At 47.4% G+C, this 18531-nt stretch overlaps 1 protein-coding gene across 1 annotated transcript in view; it reads left to right on the forward strand.

The window, feature by feature from the left end:
- Nucleotides 1-18531, forward strand: part of LOC147716885 (uncharacterized) — a 2312058-nt gene that overhangs the window by 1663237 nt on the left and 630290 nt on the right. The window lies entirely within an intron of this gene.

Here is an 18531-nt window from a genome sequence, read left to right on the forward strand (position 1 = left end):
TTCTGTGAAAGTTGCCACCCCTATCCGCCACCTGTTCTCTCCATGCACTGTGCACTGTTGGGGCCGTATGTGACATAAGTCACTAACTGTGATCAGGTGATTCCATTCTAAAAGTGTCAGGAATAAAGGGACACATCTACCTTGAACAAAAGGCTCTGTGCTTTTCAGTGTGTATTAGTTTTTCATTTTATGGTGTTCTTGAAGACATACCTCACACATCCTAACATGATGTGTTCTTGATGGTGGCAACCAGATCTAGCCAGGCCTGTCATCCCCTTACAACCCACCCGTTCGATTGTGCCTATTTCTGCCTCCAGAGGGAGATGCCGTACATGTTTGACCAGCCAACATCTGCTCAGTTCTGAAATTCAGGGACCTTTTCAGGTTATTTGTGCAAAGAAAGATCTGGTGCTAGTCCAGCCATCTCCAAACGTGCAAAGCCGCATGGCACAGAATACTCAACCCCACTTCTCTTAGCATGTTGCAATAACAGATGGCGGTCATGTCTCTGAGGACCTGCACCGGCTTCCCCCGATGGTCATAAGGAACGCTTTCAGACCTAGCCAGATTGCACAAAGCTGCAAATGATTGACATGGAACTGCGGCTCTTCCAAAGGCCAGAGACCTCTGCAGTGGCATAACAAAGGCCCCCACAGCTCTCGCAGTGCAGATGGGCCCGAGCTCCAGAGGGCCCCTTCAGGACAATACTCTGTCCTGAGAGCTCCCGAGTGAGTTCGGAGGGGGCCCCTCTCCATTTACTTTGCAGGGGAGCCCCCTCAAGTTTCGTTACGCCACTGTGTGTTTCAGCATAATTAAACCCTCTACCGCACTACTAAACATATACTAATCAGTATGCTAATATGTTAATCTACGTGTTAACATGTGGCAACATAATGGTATAATTAGGCCTCTCTCATATAATCGGAGTATAATCAATTAAATACTTATGCGATAGCTGAAACCAGGAAGGAAATTTCTAACTAGGGGTGGGTGGTAAACTCTGGTCCACCAGAGGAGTTCGTGAAGTTTTGCCACTCAGCTTGGAAAAAAACTCATTTTGACAAAAACTCTGCCAATGCCCTGCCCTCAGTCACTGTTCTTACAGCTGTGGTTGCTCTGAGATGCAGTCATCCGTATTGCTTGCTACAACATTTAGCCTCCACAGGAGCATGTAACTAATCAAATAGTGGTGTAAAAGGGTAGTGTGTTTGGATTGAGCAAAGAACTTGTTTATCGGATTGGTGTAGGGCAGTGGTTCCAAAACTGTGCGCCGCAGCACCCCGGTGCGCCGTCATGAGTAGCCAGGGGCGCCGCGCTCAGTTAGGAAAATCAAGCTTATTGCAGCCGATTTGTTGAACGAGCTCTGTGGCGCCTGCTTTTTTACACTAAAACTAATGCAGGTGATAACGGGTGTAAAGCGGAGGTTGGGAAGAAGATCGGCATGGCATTTGATTATCATTAATTATTAATCTAATGCCATGCTGATCTTCTGCCGAACCTCCGTTTTCCACCTGTATCACCTGCATTATTTTTAGTGTAAAAAAGCAGGTTCCACAGAGCTCGTAAGCGCTACCAGAGAGAAGGCCTTGGCTAATTGGCTTCTTTTGTCTGATTTGTTTAACGAGCTCCGTGGCGCCTGCTTTTTTACACTAAAACTAATGCAGGTGATAACGGGTGAAAAACGGAGGTTGGGCAGAGGATCGGCATGGCCTTTTTGCCAACATTTATTCAGGAATTTAATTTGGGTGGAGAAATAGTGCTTTGTGATTTTGGGCTAGACATTTCTCTTTCGTCATTAAAATCTTAGCATGTCAGAGAACAGTTTTATGTCATCTGGTTCGCAATGTAGACTTCAGAGCATTTTAGCTTTTGTTTGTTAATTGTGGGTATTCAAAGTGGGTATTGAAGTAGGCAGTATCCACACTCGTCTGATAGATTTGATGTTGTGATATCTAGCACTGTATCTTTAAGGTTTGTAATATAGAATACTAAGGATGTCATTTAGTATGTCATGCAATAGGCAGACATGAGAAGATTCTAATGTTAGTCAGTTGATGCTTGTTTGTCTTGCATAGGATGGGATCTTATATTCCTGGAATAAACTTCATTTCATGAACCCAACTGTATCCTGGATTTATTAATGAAGATACTTCACTGGCGTAGTCGGCATTGGAAACATTTAGAAGGAATTCTTTGATATATTTTCATATAAAGATTCCAACATATGTTTTAAGGGTGTGCGTGCAGTCTAGTGCGAAGCGCGAGCGGCTAAGAATGAAGGTGCTGTCATCGCGTTAACTCTTATTGAAAGAAAACAAGTTGTTGGGTCGCGTGCAGTCATCGCGTGAGCCCTAATTGAAAAATAACAACTTGTCATCTAAAAGGAGCGCGTGCAGTTAAGCACAAGCCTAATTGAAAGAGTCCAGTCATCTCGTGAGCTTAATTAAAAGAAAACAAGTTGTCGGGCCGCTTCCAGTCATCGCGTGAGCCCTAATTGAAAAAAATAAGCACGAGCGAAAAAAAACGCTAGCAGTAGCAATTCGTTATCGCGTGGATGGTAATTGGAAAGTAATAAGCTTTCCGAGTGAGGAGAGCGCAAATATACTGTGGGAAATAAGACGAGTAGTCAAGCCGAAAGTACATTTTAAACAAACCTGGATTTCTTCCTCTTCCTGCATGGCAATCTTCAGTGCTTTTGCCTAGATGTTACAACAGTAATACAAGAAAGGCTTTGATTGGTTCATACAATTTCACTGAACTTCAGAAGTGGATGCTGATTTGGTTGTTTCATTTCCTGCATCTTTCTGAACACAAGAACTTTTGTTTGTAAAAACAAATCAAAAGATTTCATGTCTTCATTTTAACCTGTTTTATTCCATTTTAGGGTATATAAAATTGTGTTATTTTTGAAACTATCTAGATGCAAAATGTTACAGCAGTCCCATTTTTCCTATCCAGTCCAGGTGAACCTCCAATCAAATGAAAAAAATGGAGGGTAGTTTTTGAACGATATACTAAAGTATGTGGGCCTTCCCTCAGTGTTGAAAGAAAATGATCGCTATTACTTCACTGTTTAGGGTCTGAAGGTCAGGATATTTTTGATGACTTACCCAATTTGTCTTCTTCAGAAGCTAATGGCTTAAACGAATATGAAATCATCATAAAAAGATTTGCATTTTTTACCCAAGGTCAGTAGCATTCTTGAAAGATACCAGTTCACACAGTGTATGCAGAATGATGGAGAGTCCACTGAAACTTATGGAACTCGTTTAAGGAAGCTTGCATCTTCATGCAAGTTTGGATCTCTCATTGATGAACGCATTCGCGATCAATTTATGTTTGGGTGTGGAATAGAAAAAAATAGAGATGAGTTATGGTTAAAAGATGAGCCTCCACTTGAAGAGGTATTAGCTGTTGCTAAGCGTATTGAGCATTCTCTTAAATGTGTGGCTATAATCAAGAAAAATACTGAGAAAGAAAACAAAGTTCAAGTAGTAAAGAGTAAAAGCGATAAATATGTTAAGGATACTACTAAGTCAGATTTTAAAAAGTCTGGATCTGAGCTTAAATGTTTTAGATGTGGCAAGCCAGGTCATCTTGCGAATGACAAAAAGTGTCCAGCTCTCAAACAAACCTGTTCTAAATGTAAGTTGAGAGGTCCTGTCACTGCCTTGTGTAAAACAAAATTTAGATCTAAGGTAAAAGAAGTTTTTTGAGAAAGCTTCTTCTGGATCTGATTGTGATATTGAAGTTGTTCAAACTGTTGGGGAAAGTGGGGCAAACTCAAGAAAAAGACCGAATCCTGTTGATGAAATATTTGTTGATGGGGAAAAAATCAAGGTATTATTTGACTCAGGTGCCAGAATCACAATTACTTCTAATGAGTTTTTTTATTAGCAAGCTAAAAGGTAAAGTATCTCTTTTAAAATCTGATATCATTCCATTGGCATATGGTGAGAAACCTATAAAATGACATGGTTATTTTATAGGTCTTATAGAGTACTAATCTAGATTTGTGTCTGGTAAAGTGTACGTCTCGAAGAAAGGGGACAGCCTTATTAGCTGGATACACCAAGGTGATTTGGGTGTATATTTGGACCCTAATGCCAATCCTTGCATACAATTGAAAGATAAAATTCTTAGTGTTGCAAATGAGAAGGGAAATGTAACTGAAGAGAAATTAATTGAATACAAATTTGCTTGTGGATTAAAAAAAAAAATCCAAATGTTTTTAGGGAAACCTTAGGGTGTCTTAAGGGATGCCAACATAAAATACTGTAAAAAAATTATTCTATTCTGTGAATTGTAAAGTGCGTGGTGTGCCACTTGCGGTAAAAGAAGATATGAAGAAAGAAATTCAAAAGCTCTTTGAAAATGAGATAATTTAAGAAATAGAAGGTTGTGGATGGATGGCTCCGGTCATCGCAGCGCGAAAACCTAATGGCGATCTGCACTTATGCATTGACCTGAGGCAACTTATTAAATGTGAAATTGTCGACAGGTACCCTCTTCTAAATATTGCAGAGTTGTTGGTATTGCTATAAAATGCTAAGGTATTTAGTAGGATAGATCTTACCTCTGCGTATCACCAGATTGAATTGGAAGAGTCTTGCAGAGATTATACGTCTTTTATTACACCTTTTGGCACATACAGATTCAAGAGGATACCATTTGGCTTAGTAACTGCTTCCTCAGTGTTTCAACGTGTAATGGAAAAGGTGCTAAAAGATGTTCCTGGTGTTTGCATTTATCAGGATGATGTATTAATCTTTGCAAAGAATGAACCTGATCATGATTTAAGATTGGATATTGTTTTGGAAAAATTCAGCAAGCACAATCTCACCATAAAGGCAAGTAAATGTAGATTCATATCTGATTCTATAAAATACTTAGGACATAATATTTCAGCCGATGGGGTGAGACCGAGAGCTGAATTGATTGACACTATAAACAAAATGGTTGCTCCAGAAAACAAGACAGAACTTATAACGTTTTTAGGCATGATAGAGTATTATGCAAAATTTGTCAAGGGTTTTGCTAATTTAACTGTCAACATGAGGTGCTTGTTAAGGAAAGGAGTAGAATTTCATTGGTCTGAGCTATGTGAGAATGAGTTTAATGAGATTAAACAAAAATTAAATTGTGCTCCTTCATTAAAAAGGTTCAACTCCAAGATTAAATCCATCCTACTTACTGATGCTAGTGAGAAAGGGTTAGGTGCAGTATTAAAACTAAATGGTCCAGATGGCATGCAAACCATAATGTTTCTGTCTAGAAGTTTTAGAGATGCTGAAACTCGTTATTCTGTTGTAGAGAGGGAACCATTGGCAGTGTTCTGGGCAGTGAGGAAATTAACAAAAAATATTCTTTGGGGTCTAGACTTTGATGTCCATACAGATCATAAACCCTTAGTGGACATTTTTAGTAAGAAAGGTTTGGATCTTGTATCTGGGAGAGTAACAAAATGGGTTATTGGTTTACAAGAATACAGTTTTGGAGTTCAATATATTCCGGGGGTTGATAATGGTGTAGCGGATGTTCTCTCACGTTTAGTCTCTAATAGAGATGTATAAGATGAACATTCTGAGTTAGATGAAGAGTTTGTTTATGCTGTTGACTATGGTTTTCCATCTGAAAAAAAATGGTCAGAAGAATTGGAAAATGATGATACTTTACGTGAAGTTATGTCTTTGATGAGAAATGGTTGGAAAAAAAGTAAAGAAGGTTCTGCTTTGACTAAGCCTTTTTGGGGGGTACGCAGTGAATTATCTATTGATAATGATTTGTTGTTTCGTGGGACGAGGTTGATTCTCAGGAAAGAATTGTTAGATTTGGTTCATGTAGCTCATTCAGGCTTATCTAAAAGTAAGGAGAGGCTTTGCAAGTCATATTGGTGGGCTGCATGGATAAAATGGTTGAAAGGGTAATTAGAAATTGTACTCATTGCAATGTTAGTGACAAGTCTTATAGTACGCATACGCAACCTATGATTTTAAGAAGAAGACCTAATGGTCCATGGCAGGACATTGCTCTGGATTTAGTGGGTCCGATACAACATAGAGATTCTCAGGTGTTTGTACTGGTGGTCATTGATATGTATTCAAGATGGCCAGAAGTGTTTTTTTTGTCAGGGATAGATTATAGCAAAATCATTCAATATTTAAATGAGTTATTTTCTAAAGAAGGTTTTCCTGGAACAATTTTATCTGACAACGGTGTTCAATTTGTTTCTAAGGAAATTGAACATTATTTATCTTGTAGAAGTATTACTCATAAGACTTGTTCTCTTTACCACCCAGAGGCCAATGGTATGGTCGAGAGATTTAACAAAGTGATTAAAGACACAATTAGTTTAGCTAAGAACATGTCATCAGATTGGAAAAAAATGTATTGGCCAAAGTGGAAGAGTATCAATATACACCTCACACTACAACAGGGAAGACTCCATTTTTGTTATTTCGTGGGAGAATTCCTAACACGCCTGTTGAACCTTTCTGGGTTAATAAGTATGAATTGTTGAAGGGTAAAGAATGTGTATGCAACAAAGATGAAGTTATGAAGAAAGAGGAGGACAAAGCTGAACGCAGAAAGGCATATTTCGATGTTAAAAAAAGTGTCAAGAAAACAGTTGTGTGTGTTGGTGATGTGGTTATGACCAGACGTCCTGGCATGGTGGGTAGTTCAGAAACAAAGTTCATGAAGCCAATCAAAGTAATTAACATTTTTAACCATGCTGTTCAGACACAAGACCATCGCATATGGAATTTAAATAGAGTGGTGATTGTTAGGAAGAAATTGCAAAATGAGGAGAAATGAGGAGAAAGTAATTGCCAAGGAAAAGGAAAATGCATTGTTCAAAAATAAAGAAAAAATGGATTCTGGAATTATTAGGTCTTCTACAAGAGTGTCAAAAAGGCCTAGTTATCTCATATATATATATATCCTGAGGGCGTCCCTCAGGGTTCGTCCCTGAGCCCAACCTTGTTTAATCTCTATGTCTCTCCAGTGGCTTCAATTGCCGTGAGTCACGGATTGAGCATCGTGTCATACGCCGATGACACGCAGCTGGCTATCTCCCTATCGCGTGCACCCGGTCTTGCGATGGACAGTTTCAGGAACTGCATGCAAGAACTTGCAGCCTGGATGTCCACCAACTGCCTTAAGCTAAACGGCAACAAGACCGAGGTGCTCGTTGTGGGGGGGAACCCATCTGTTTGGTCATCGGCGTGGTGGCCTCCATGTCTGGATGAAGCTCCCATACCACGCCAGGGAGTAAAAAACCTAGGCGTATGGCTCGACGCTGACCTATCTTTTGGACCCCAAATAGACCGAGTTGCAGGCGTCTGTTTTGGTATCCTAAAAACCATAAGGAAGGTTCTTGACCTCCTTCCTATGTCAGCACAGAAAACACTGGTACACGCCCTTGTGACATCACGCCTAGACTACGGCAACCTACTTTACCTGGGTACCACCTGCAAAGCCATGAATCGCCTTCAGGTAATACAGAACGCGGCAGCCCGTCTCATCCTAAAAATCCCTAAACGTTCAGACACCAAAGCCGCTCTCAAAACCCTCCACTGGTTGCCAGTAAGAAGCAGAGTGGAATTCAAAGCCCTCTGTACATGCCACTGCATCCTGGCTAAGAAATCCCCTATTCCACTCCAGAACTTAATGACAAGGTATACACCTGCACGCGAGCTGCGCTCCTCATATGAGGGCCTACTTAAGGTTCCTAGGGTCAAAAGAGCCCGTATGGGCGGACGCTCCTTCCGCTATCTGGCGGCGAAAAGCTGGAATTCCCTCCCTCTCCATCTCCGTCTGGATCCTTCCGAATCCAGCTTCCGCAAGAACCTAAAAACACACCTGTTCGTCAGATAACGGATCACTGGTCTCCACCTCGGTCAGAGTTCTTCAGTTGCAGCGCGGGGACACGCTTTGGCGTAACCATGCGCTTTATAAGCTACCCTTAATAATAATAATAATATATATATATATATATATATATATATATATATATATATATATATATATATATACATATCTTATTTTATTTATTTTGTGTTTTTTTGAGGAAAGGAGATATCTAGCACTGTATCTTTAAGGTTTGTAATATAGAATATTAAGGTTGTGATTTAGTATGTCATGCAATATGCAGACATGAGAAGATTCTAATGTTAGTCAGTTGATGCTTGTTTGTCTTGCATATGGATGGGATCTTATATTCCTGGAATAAACTTCATTTCATGAACACAACAGTATCCTGGATTTTTTTTTTTTTTAATCTGTTTTATTGGTACACTTGGCGTACAGTTACATTTCTTGTGTGCATAATTCAAAGGGGAAACAACAATTGGAGCAGCTCGTACAGCATTAATGCGAATGTTGTCGACGGTTGAGGGTCAATAAATGCGCTCGTTGTTAAAGAACTCCATCCGTTGTCATGGGACAGTCACTGCATTCACCAAACCATTCGCTTCACCGCTACTGTGCTGTGCAATGCGCTCCGCCTACCTTACTATAGTGCCTGACCTCACCTGTCAGGGCGGGTAGCCTGATGGCCAGCCGCACCCCGGTGTTCGTAACCCGCTGGCTAGTGATACAGCATGATGCCCCTTAGTGGTGTGAATAACCTACCGGGCGTGGTCCGGGCAGCTTGTATTTGTGCTGTGGTCGGCCAGGGGGTACAGTGGTGCGCCTCCGTGAGGCAGAAGGTTGCGGCAGTCATTTGTATGTGTGCTGCGCTCCTGTATTTCGCCGCCGTGTATCAGAAGTGGAAAGTGTGAGTAGGGAAGGTAGAACCAGCGTGGACAACTGGGGGGTGACCTTTGCTGTGGACGCCACCAATTCGAACTGGGGAAAACCAGGAGAGCGGGGGAGGGTGTAAAGAATCCGATCACGGGGTAAGGGGGGGGGGTGCTGCAGTATGGGTCCTGTCTAGGCAGTTTCGAGTGCAATAGTCTCGCAGGGTGCTGGCCTCGAGTGTGCTCGGGGAGGAGGTCTTAGTGGTACGTAGTTACTCCAGGTCTCGGGTGGGGGCGTATCGGTGGGGTCGACTGTGTGTGTGGGCTCCTCTGACACGCGGGGGGGCAGGGCAAGGCGGGATGGGCAGAGAAGGCGGGGGGGGAAGTGGAAAGAGAAAAGGAGGGGGGAAGGTCATGGGGGCGAGCGATGGGGTGCAGGGGTAGTGTTACATGCCCGTACGCGTGTGGTTCCCGATTCTTCCCTTTCGCACTACGCAGCCTGTGGACTGGACATGTCCCCCCTGTTCCATTGGGGAGGAGCCATCTCCTTACGACACCCCTCGATCGTGGCAGGCCCTGGTGAACGCTCTCAGGAAGCCCTCCCATGTCTCGGCTATCGGTATGGCCCTCCGCCCCGCCGTCGCCTCCCTACGTAGCACCGTGCCCTCTGCGGTTGCCCAGTAGATGAGGGAGGCACTCCAATGTTTCGTCAGGGGTGGTTCCGCGGCCTTCCAGTGGCGGGTTATAAGCCTTTTGGCAGTTATCAGCCTCAGATCCCAGAACCTCATGTGTGCTTTGTTATGTTTCGTCCTGGTGAGGAGGCCCAGCACACAGGTGTCCCAGTCGTGACGCTGGCCAAGCGCCGTCCCTTTTGTCAACAGCGTGTGAACATCATGCCAGTACGTCCGTAGCTTGGGACATGCCCACAGCATATGCAGGAGATCCGCATTCAGTAGTGCGCAACGCGGGCATTTGGAGGTATCCAAACCAAAGTAGCGGTTAATCTTGTCCGGGGACAGGTATGCTCTGTGCATGACATAGAATTGTATGATTCTGAATCTCGAATTGCGGGGAACGTGTCGCGGTCCCTCTAAGATCCTTTCCCACTCTTTATCCGACCAGTCCCTCCCTCTATCTGTAGTCCACCTGTCCCTGAGCGACTGAAGGGAGGCCGTTGTGTGGGATCTCAGCGCCTGCGTTAGCCAGTGCACAACGTGCGATCCTGCCCCCATAACGTGCAGGTACTGTACTAATAGGTGTGTCTCGGGTTCCACTGACATGTTGCCCCAGTGTTCCGTTAGGACCCGCATCATTGATGTATGCAGCAGGAATTGTCCCGCTGGCAGGCCTGGATTCTCCACCAGTCCCTCGAACCGTACCAGGGCTCCGTCGTCATATAAGTCCGCCAGTGTCTCGAGCCCCACTTGCGCCCAGTCTTGTAGGTGTGCTGCAGTCACCACTCCCCCAGGCCTTGGCAGTCCCTCCAGTGGCAGGGCTGGAGCGTAGGGGGTAGCTTCCTTGGTCAATCGCAGTGCACGCCTGTAGCATCTCAGTGCCACTGCTAGGTGTAGTTGCGTCTCGCGTGTCGCGCGTCTGAGGGGGTGGAACAGTGCAAGAGCTTCTGCGTGGGTCAGGGCTGGGACTGTTGAGGCCGTGTCATTTAGGTTCCTACCCGCCAACCAGGCCACCACCCATTGGAGCTGCACGGCAAGGTAGTAGTGCTCCTGGTTCGGGACCGCGAGCCCCCCCGAGGACGTCGGGGCATACAATTTCTTCAGGGCGACCCTCGGTCTCCCCGCATTCCAGATTAGTGTACGTGTCAGGGTCTCCAAGTCTCGAAAGATCCGAGCTGGGACATACACCGGTATGTTCGAAAAATAGTACAGGAGTCTAGGTAGGACTATCATTTTGGTCAGGGTGATTCTGGCCGGGACATTGAGCGGGAGTGTGCCCCAGAATTGGATCTGGGCTCGCAAGGAATTTATGGCTCGAATCAGGGGTGTGCACCTGTTACAACGCATTTTTTACAACGCACTACTGTTACAACGCATCCATTACAACGCGGATACTGTTACAACTCATGTTTTTACAACGCATTTTTTTACAACGCAGGTACCTTTACAACGCATACCATTACAACGTAAGTATTGGTAAGTATATAGTTATATTTTAAATGTTATATGTTTGGGGTTAAGGGGTATTTTTAGGGGTTAGGGTCAGTTTTGGGTTTTAGGGTAAAGGGGTATTTTTAGGGTTCAGGGTCAGTTTTCAGTTTTTGGGTAAAGGGGTATTTTTAGGGTTCAGGGTCAGTTTTCAGTTTTTGGGTAAAGGGGTATTTTTAGGGTTCAGGGTCAGTTTTTAGTTTTTGGGTAAAGGGGTATTTTTAGGGTTCAGGGTCAGTTTTCAGTTTTAGGGTAAAGGGGTATTTTTAGGGTTCAGGGTCAGTTTTCAGTTTTTGGGTAAAGGGGTATTTTTAGGGTTCAGGGTCAGTTTTCAGTTTTTGGGTAAAGGGGTATTTTTAGGGTTCAGGGTCAGTTTTCAGTTTTTGGGTAAAGGGGTATTTTTAGGGTTCAGGGTCAGTTTTCAGTTTTTGGGTAAAGGGGTATTTTTAGGGTTCAGGGTCAGTTTTCAGTTTTTGGGTAAAGGGGTATTTTTAGGGTTCAGGGTCAGTTTTTAGTTTTTGGGTAAAGGGGTATTTTTAGGGTTCAGGGTCAGTTTTTAGTTTTTGGGTAAAGGGGTATTTTTAGGGTTCAGGGTCAGTTTTTAGTTTTTGGGTAAAGGGGTATTTTTAGGGTTCAGAGTCAGTGTTTAGTTTTTGGGGTACAGGGTAAAAATAAATTAAATTTAATTTTAAATTAAATTATTTAATAGTAAATAAATTAAATTAAATTACTTTGCATTATTTTTGGGGTTGAGGGTCAGTTTTGAGTTTTTGGGGTACAGGGGTACAGGGTAAAAATAAAGTTATAATTTTTTTAATTTACAATAATTAATTTTAATTATATTTAAAAAAATTACTTTATTTTTTTTGGGGGGTTTAGGGTCAGTTTAGAGTTTCTGGGGTACTGGGGTACATGGTAAAAATAAAGTAATATTAATTTAAATTTAAATTAATTAACGGAAATTAAATTATTTAAAATTACATTAAATTATACTTTTAAAATTAAGTTACTATTATATTTTTCTTATTAATATATACTTACCAATACTTACGTTGTAATGGTCTGCGTTGTAAAGGTACCTGCGTTGTAAAAAAATGCGTTGTAAATACATGCGTTGTTACAGTATCCGCGTTGTAAAAACCGCGTTGTAACGGTATGCGGAGTAAAAGTCCGCGTTGTAACATCATATATCCGAATCAGGTTGCCATCCAGTATATCTGCTGCGTTCCTATATACGTGGATGCCCAGGTACTTGAAGGTGCCGGCATACCATGTCAGCGTTGCGTCTCCTAGTTGTACTGCGCAGTCCTGCATATCCGGGTGAAAGGGGAAGACCCCAGATTTACCCCAGTTGACCCTCAGTCCCGAGTGTGTTGTGAATTCGCGGAGGGCGTCGGTGAGTCCCGAGGGTATCCATGTCAGGTCTCTGACGTAGAGGAGTAGGTCATCGGCATATAGGGAAACCGCGTGTATCCCATCTATCAATGGGATGCCCCACTCGGCGCCCTGCATCCTCAGTACCTCCGCCAGCGGTTCCATGGCCAACGAGAAGAGTAGAGGTGATAACCTCACCTGTATGGCCTCCGATATCAGGCCCCCTATCCGGACCCGAACGGTTGGTGTTTGGTATAGGAGTCCCACCATGTCCAGATATGCGTCACCCAGGCCAAACTTTTGCAAAACTGCCCTGAGAAACGGCCACTCCACCGAATCAAATGCCTTCTCCAGGTCTAATACTATGCAACCCGATCGTGGCCAAGGGCCTCTCGCGTACTCCTGTACCCTGAACAGCCGGCGGATGTTGTGCGATGTACTGCGTGTGGGTACGAACCCGTTCTGGTCAGGGTGGACCAGGGTAGGTGTGTATTGGGCCAATCTCCTCGCCAGTGTAGAGGCTAGTATTTTGTAATCTGTGTTTAAGAGGGCAAGGGGCCTATATGAGCCCATAAGAGTCTCTTCTTTACCCGGTTTCAGGAGGGAGACCAGGGTAGCTTCACTCAGAGACGGTGGCAGGGAGGAGCCGTCCAGAGCCGTCTCATATAGTTTTACAAGTTCAGGGATCAGGAGGTCTTGGTATGCTTTATAGAACTCTGCCGGGAGTCCGTCTGGGCCAGGGGACTTTCCGTTGGAGAGCGCCGCTATGACTTCCCGGAGCTCTTCGGGGGTAAAGGGTGCCGCTAGGACGGTACGTTGGGTATCGGTAAGTGACGGCAGCAGTACCTGGTTAAGATATTCCTCCGTATCCGGGGCGGGTGTGGGTAGGTAAGAGCGATACAGTGTTTTGTAGTGTGTGGTGAATGCTCCGTGGATCTCTGACTGCGTGTGTAAGGGCACCCCGTTGGTATCTAGTACTTTTGTGACTGGCTTCGTCCGAACTTCTCTAGCGATGAGCCACGACAGCAACTTACCAGGTTTATCCCCCCTATCGTGTGTGCGCGCCGCATGAGCCGCGAAATTCAGACATCTGAGCCTCTCCAGCAGTGTTTCGTGGGTTGCCTGCGCTGTTTGAAGCCCAGCGTTGTGTCCTCCCACCGAGTCCCGTTCGTGTTGACTCAATTCCTCCTCCACCCTATGTAAGTCCCTCTCCACCTGCCGCTTGAGGTTCCCTTGCGTGCCCAAGCACTGTCCTCTAATGACCACTTTGAACGCCTCCCATTCCATCTGTAGAGAGGTGGCTGTACCTGCATTATCCTCAAAGTAGTGTACAATATGTGCGAACAATGAGTCCCGGAAGGGAGCGTCTAGCAGGAGGTCCGGCTGCAGCCTCCAGTTGGGGACAGGGGGGCGAGTGTTCGCCCATGAGACCGTTAACATGTGTGGGTTATGGTCGGAGTGTGTCCTACCCATGTAAAGCGCCTCCGTCACTAGCGGGAGTAGATCATCCGTGAGCATGAATCTGTCTAACCGGGTGTGCAGGGTGTGGGCTCCCGAATAGTACGAATACATCTTGGTCGTTGGGTTCCGGTGGCGCCACACATCATGTAAGTTCCAGTGTGAGGCCCAGGCTTTAAGAGCTTTCATGGCTCCCACCACTGGTGCGCTGGGTAGAGGTGGGAATGAGCGGTCCAGTGTGGCATCCAATACACTATTGTAATCCCCCCCCAGTATCCAGGGGATCCCGTGCCAGTGCGCTAGGGTTGTGGACACCATTTCAAGGAAGCTCTGTTGGTCTGTATTAGGGGCATAGAGCGACGCCACCACCAGCGGCCGACCATCCAGGCGTCCCCTCACTGCCACCAACCTCCCCTCCCTGTCTATGTGTGAGTCTTCAACTTCAAATGGGAGCCCTGGTCTCACCCATATCAGTGCCCCCCTGGCGTAAGAGGAAAACCCGGTCGCATAGATCTGACCTCGCCACCGCCTGCGCAGGGTGTGTACCTCTGGGGCTGTCAGGTGTGTCTCCTGTAGGAGCGCTATCTGCACCTTGTGCCTCTTCAAGTATGAATGAATCATGTACCTGCGTGCGGGTGTGTGTATTCCGCGTACATTCCAGGTACACATTATGACTTCAGCCATCAGCGTTCAACAAGGCAATCACACCCGTTCTCCCCCTCGCTTCAAGCACCCTCTCAATGGGGCCCCCCACATCCAGTTTCAGAGCATCCCCACCCTTGTCCGGGCAACCCCTGGAATAGTCTAGCGAGCACTTCTGTGGGCCATGCATGCAGCGTTTCACAACAGGGAAAAGGAGGGTAAACATTAACTGGGGATAACACCATCGGGTCGGTTGCCAAACGGGCAGCCGTCCAAACATTCCGCAAAAAGAGCGAACAATCCATTCTGGGGGGTTGCTGTCCATCACGCAGTCCAAGCAGCCAGTGAGTGTCTGTTGAGGGTGAAGGCGTGAGTGCCCTCCCAGGGGGGTGTAAGTATAGGCCTGAGTGGCCAACAGGTTGGCCCATCGTCTATTGGAGCAGTGTGTTCGTAAAGACACGGGGCCACTACCCTGTTCAAGTTTGTAGCAGGTAACCATCGCCCACCCATAAGGACCCTACGATGTGGTGGCCCATGCGGTGTGGGCGCCATGGGACGTCTGCACCGCAGTTTAAAATTGCAAGCGTGGCATTGTCTTAACTTACTGCATGTTCAGTGTCCGTCTCCGCCAGGTAGCACCGTGTCAATGTTTCCACCACTGAGAGCCCCATGTTGCGGCACCTCTTCAGCCGTACAGGTCCGACGTTTGTGGGGTGATATCTGGCAGCCCACCCGAGAGTTGCGAATTCCGGGAGACCATATATCGCCTCATCGTCGCTCGGCGATATCCTAGGGCTGGTGGCGGGCGGGGAACGCTGTGGTGGGGAGCCGCTGAGCTCCGAGACCATCCGTAGGGCTTCCCGTTGTTCCCTGCGTACCTCCTCTTCCGGCGAACTTGCGCCGTGCTGGCTGCCGCTGGCCGCGGGGGAGGGCGACCTGGCGCCACGTCTTCTCTTGGATCTCCTGCGTCTCCTAGGCCTGTCCGGTTTTCCTGGTCTCCCCGCGCTCTTGTCCGTCCCATTGTCCAGCCAGGCTTCCACGTCTTCCGAGGAGTCAAAGAAGTGTGTCTTCTCATTCGCGATCACTCTGAGTTTCGCTGGGAAGAGGAGGGAATATATAAGCCCCAATTGGCGTAGCCTCCGCTTTACCATTAGGAATGATTGCCTCTGGTGCTGCACCTGGATTGTATAGTCTGGGAAAAACATTATGTTCGCATTTTCAACTTGAATGGTGCCCAGCTTTCGAGTTTCTCGCAGTACAGTGTCTCGGTCCCTATAATTCAGGATTCGGATCAGGAAGGGGCGCGGGTTTGAGCCGGTGTGAAGTGGCCTGGTCGGGACTCTGTGTGCCCGTTCCACCACGAAATATGGCGAGAGGGTGCCTTCGGGTAACAGGGCGCGTAGCCAGTCCTCTACGTGGGCGGTCGGATCTTTGCCTTCCCATTTTTCTGGCAAACCCACTATACGGACGTTGTTGCGTCTCGCCCGCCCTTCTGCATCCTCTGCCCTGTCCTCCAGGAACTCCACCCTGTTGAGAAGGTCTTTAATTTGTTTGTCCGACTGGGCGACACGAGGTTCCATGCCCGTCACTGTGGTTTCCAGGGTTTTGGTGCGCTCAGCTAGTTTCTTCTGGTCCTCCTTCAAGTGCGTGAGGTCTATGGCGACTCCGTCTATTTTCGCCTCCAGGGACGTCCGGGTGGACTGGATGGAATTTTCCAGGCGTTCCATGGCCGCCAGTACCGAGTCCAGTCTGGCCGTCACCGGGTCCGCGTCTGTCTGCTTCTGCGACTTGTCCATTTTGCCCTTTTGGGACGTGCTCCCCATTCCTGTGCGCTTCCCGGCACCCCCAGACATGAGAGGGAACTGGTTCTCGGAGGATCCGGATGGGGTGGTGATCCTTGGTCACGTCGATCGGCAGAGCCGTTGGCTGTTGCTGCGACGGTGTTTCTGGGGCTGGTTACGGCCTCCTTAGAGCTTTTTGCGTGATCAAGCCGTCTAAAGCACAGCGTGATTCGGTGGTGGCCGTTATACCGCTCAGCACGGTCTCAGGCTCTGGTAATGGGTTATGTTGCACCTCTCCCGCAGCTGGACGTGTTCCGGGCTCCGTGCTTGCCCCCTGCTGCGTCGGGCGCCCAGTTGCGCCGTGATCTCAAGGGCGCCTGAGTTGTGTTCAGCGTGTGGTTGGCGGTGTCCCCCACACCCAGCAGTCCCCACCGTCTAGCGCTTGCGATCAGTGGCAGTGCCCTCCGGCCGTCCGCGGCTGTGACGGGCGTCGTGGGCAGTCAGGCCCCGTGTCCTGCGATTGGTTAGTGGCTCCCTCTGGCGTTGCCCTTCGAGCACCTCGCGCTGTGGGTCGCGAGTACGGGCCGCTGGGCGCCCTGTTGGGTGACTCCTGGGTGCGCGTGGCAGGCCTAGTCTGTGTCGCCTCGCGGGTCTGGGTCTGCAGTCTCCGCTGTGTAGGACGCGGTGAGCTCACGCTATGTGTCCGTCGGGCAGGTGCTGCTGGGGGTCCGCTGTGCTAGGCGCGGCAAGCTCACGTTCTGTGCCCGTCGGGCAGTTGGTATGTCTCGCGCCGCGGCACTCACCACCTAAGGCCCCTGCTGGCGGCGCCGGGAATCCGGTCTCTGACCCGAGGGACGTCCTGCATGTGATCCGACCGTTCCCGGGCTGCTGACTGCAGCGCTGGTCCGCTCCGTGGATGTGGGCTGAGTGGGGGATGGGCACCTCCTCGTGGCCAGGCCCGTCGCAGCAGTCCGGATGGCGGCCTCGGTATTCCGGTGATGCGCCACTTCTCAGCCCTCCGTGCGTTGCCTGCCGGGTCGCCTCCGCTTCCGATGGTCTGCCGAGGGTCGGTTCACTTCTGCGGGTCCCAATGCCGCCGCCTCAGCTCGCGTCTCTCCGGCGCTCCGTCCGTGTGGCCTTCGCTTCCGGTCCCAGCACCGGGCTTGCCTGTCGGACCCCGCCGGGCCCGCGATCACTTCCTCGGCTATGGCGGCCTCGCTGGCGCCGGTGCGGTCCCGGAGCTCGATGGACCGTGAGAGTTGGTCCGATGCTGGGTCCGCGCTACGTGGCCACTCGCTGCAAGTTTGGGCCACCTACGTAGTGATTTCACCGGATAATTGGACCCCTGAGTGCGGGATCACTCCGGAGCTCCGCTAGTGTGCAGCCAGTCTCGCTGCGCGCGTAGCCACGCCCCAACAGTATCCTGGATTTATTAATGAAGATACCTCAGATGTCTCATTGCAAAAGAAGTTGCTTAACAAGGTGTTGGACTCCCTGCGGTAATTCAAGGCCACTCTACTAGGAGGGTTGCTGCTTGCTCGGTTTCAGCCTTAAATATTACTTTGTTAGAGATAGGTAAAGCGGCCATGTGGGAGTTCCATCCACGGTTATTACTTATTAACATCTAAAACTGTCTGAGGAGACAGTAGCAAGTGTGGGGCCTACAGTTCTACCTACTGCTAGCCACTGACACATTTAGTGTTTCTTCCATATGTACTTTTTTAGTATATTATTTTGTTTATGTGTGTTGAGCATCAATAAGTGGTGAGTGGTTTTAATCCTCAACCGATGAGACATATTGGATACACCAGCCGAGTGTGATCACTGTGACAAGGAAGAGACGAAAAGATTGTAATTTTTTGATTACATGTGATAATCCTCATTACCTCATACTCTATCATACTTTCCACATTCATGCATAAGCGGGTAGTTGAGCCATGGATTCTGGAACACCAAGGAAGTGGTTGAGGCTCTGGCTCTGTTGCGAAGAGGAAAGCGGAGAACTCAAAGCCGAAAACCAGATTAAATAAAAGACTTCTGGAAAGAAGCTGTTGATGTCGAAATGGTCTGGGTAGAGTAAGAAGGCCTAAAGAAATAATGACTATGACAAAGCTGCCAATGACGTGGCATAAAGAGGATTGCCAAATGTAACTAAACCATTAGCTCCTCTGGCTGTCTGTAACCTTCAAGTCAATGTAGATATATATATTGACTGAAGAAGGGGGGGAGCTATAAAAAAAATCTGATGCTCTGCCATGTAGCTTAACCAAGCAGTAATTTCAAGCACCTTTACCTTTTTCCTTTAGAAAATATGAAAATCCCTAAGCAAGAGCCTTGCTCCATTTAGGTCTTTCCAAATAGTGTCCCATTGAG

The sequence above is a fragment of the Lissotriton vulgaris genome, chromosome 5 (assembly GCF_964263255.1).
Source record: "Lissotriton vulgaris chromosome 5, aLisVul1.2, whole genome shotgun sequence".
Lineage (NCBI taxonomy): Eukaryota > Metazoa > Chordata > Amphibia > Caudata > Salamandridae > Lissotriton > Lissotriton vulgaris.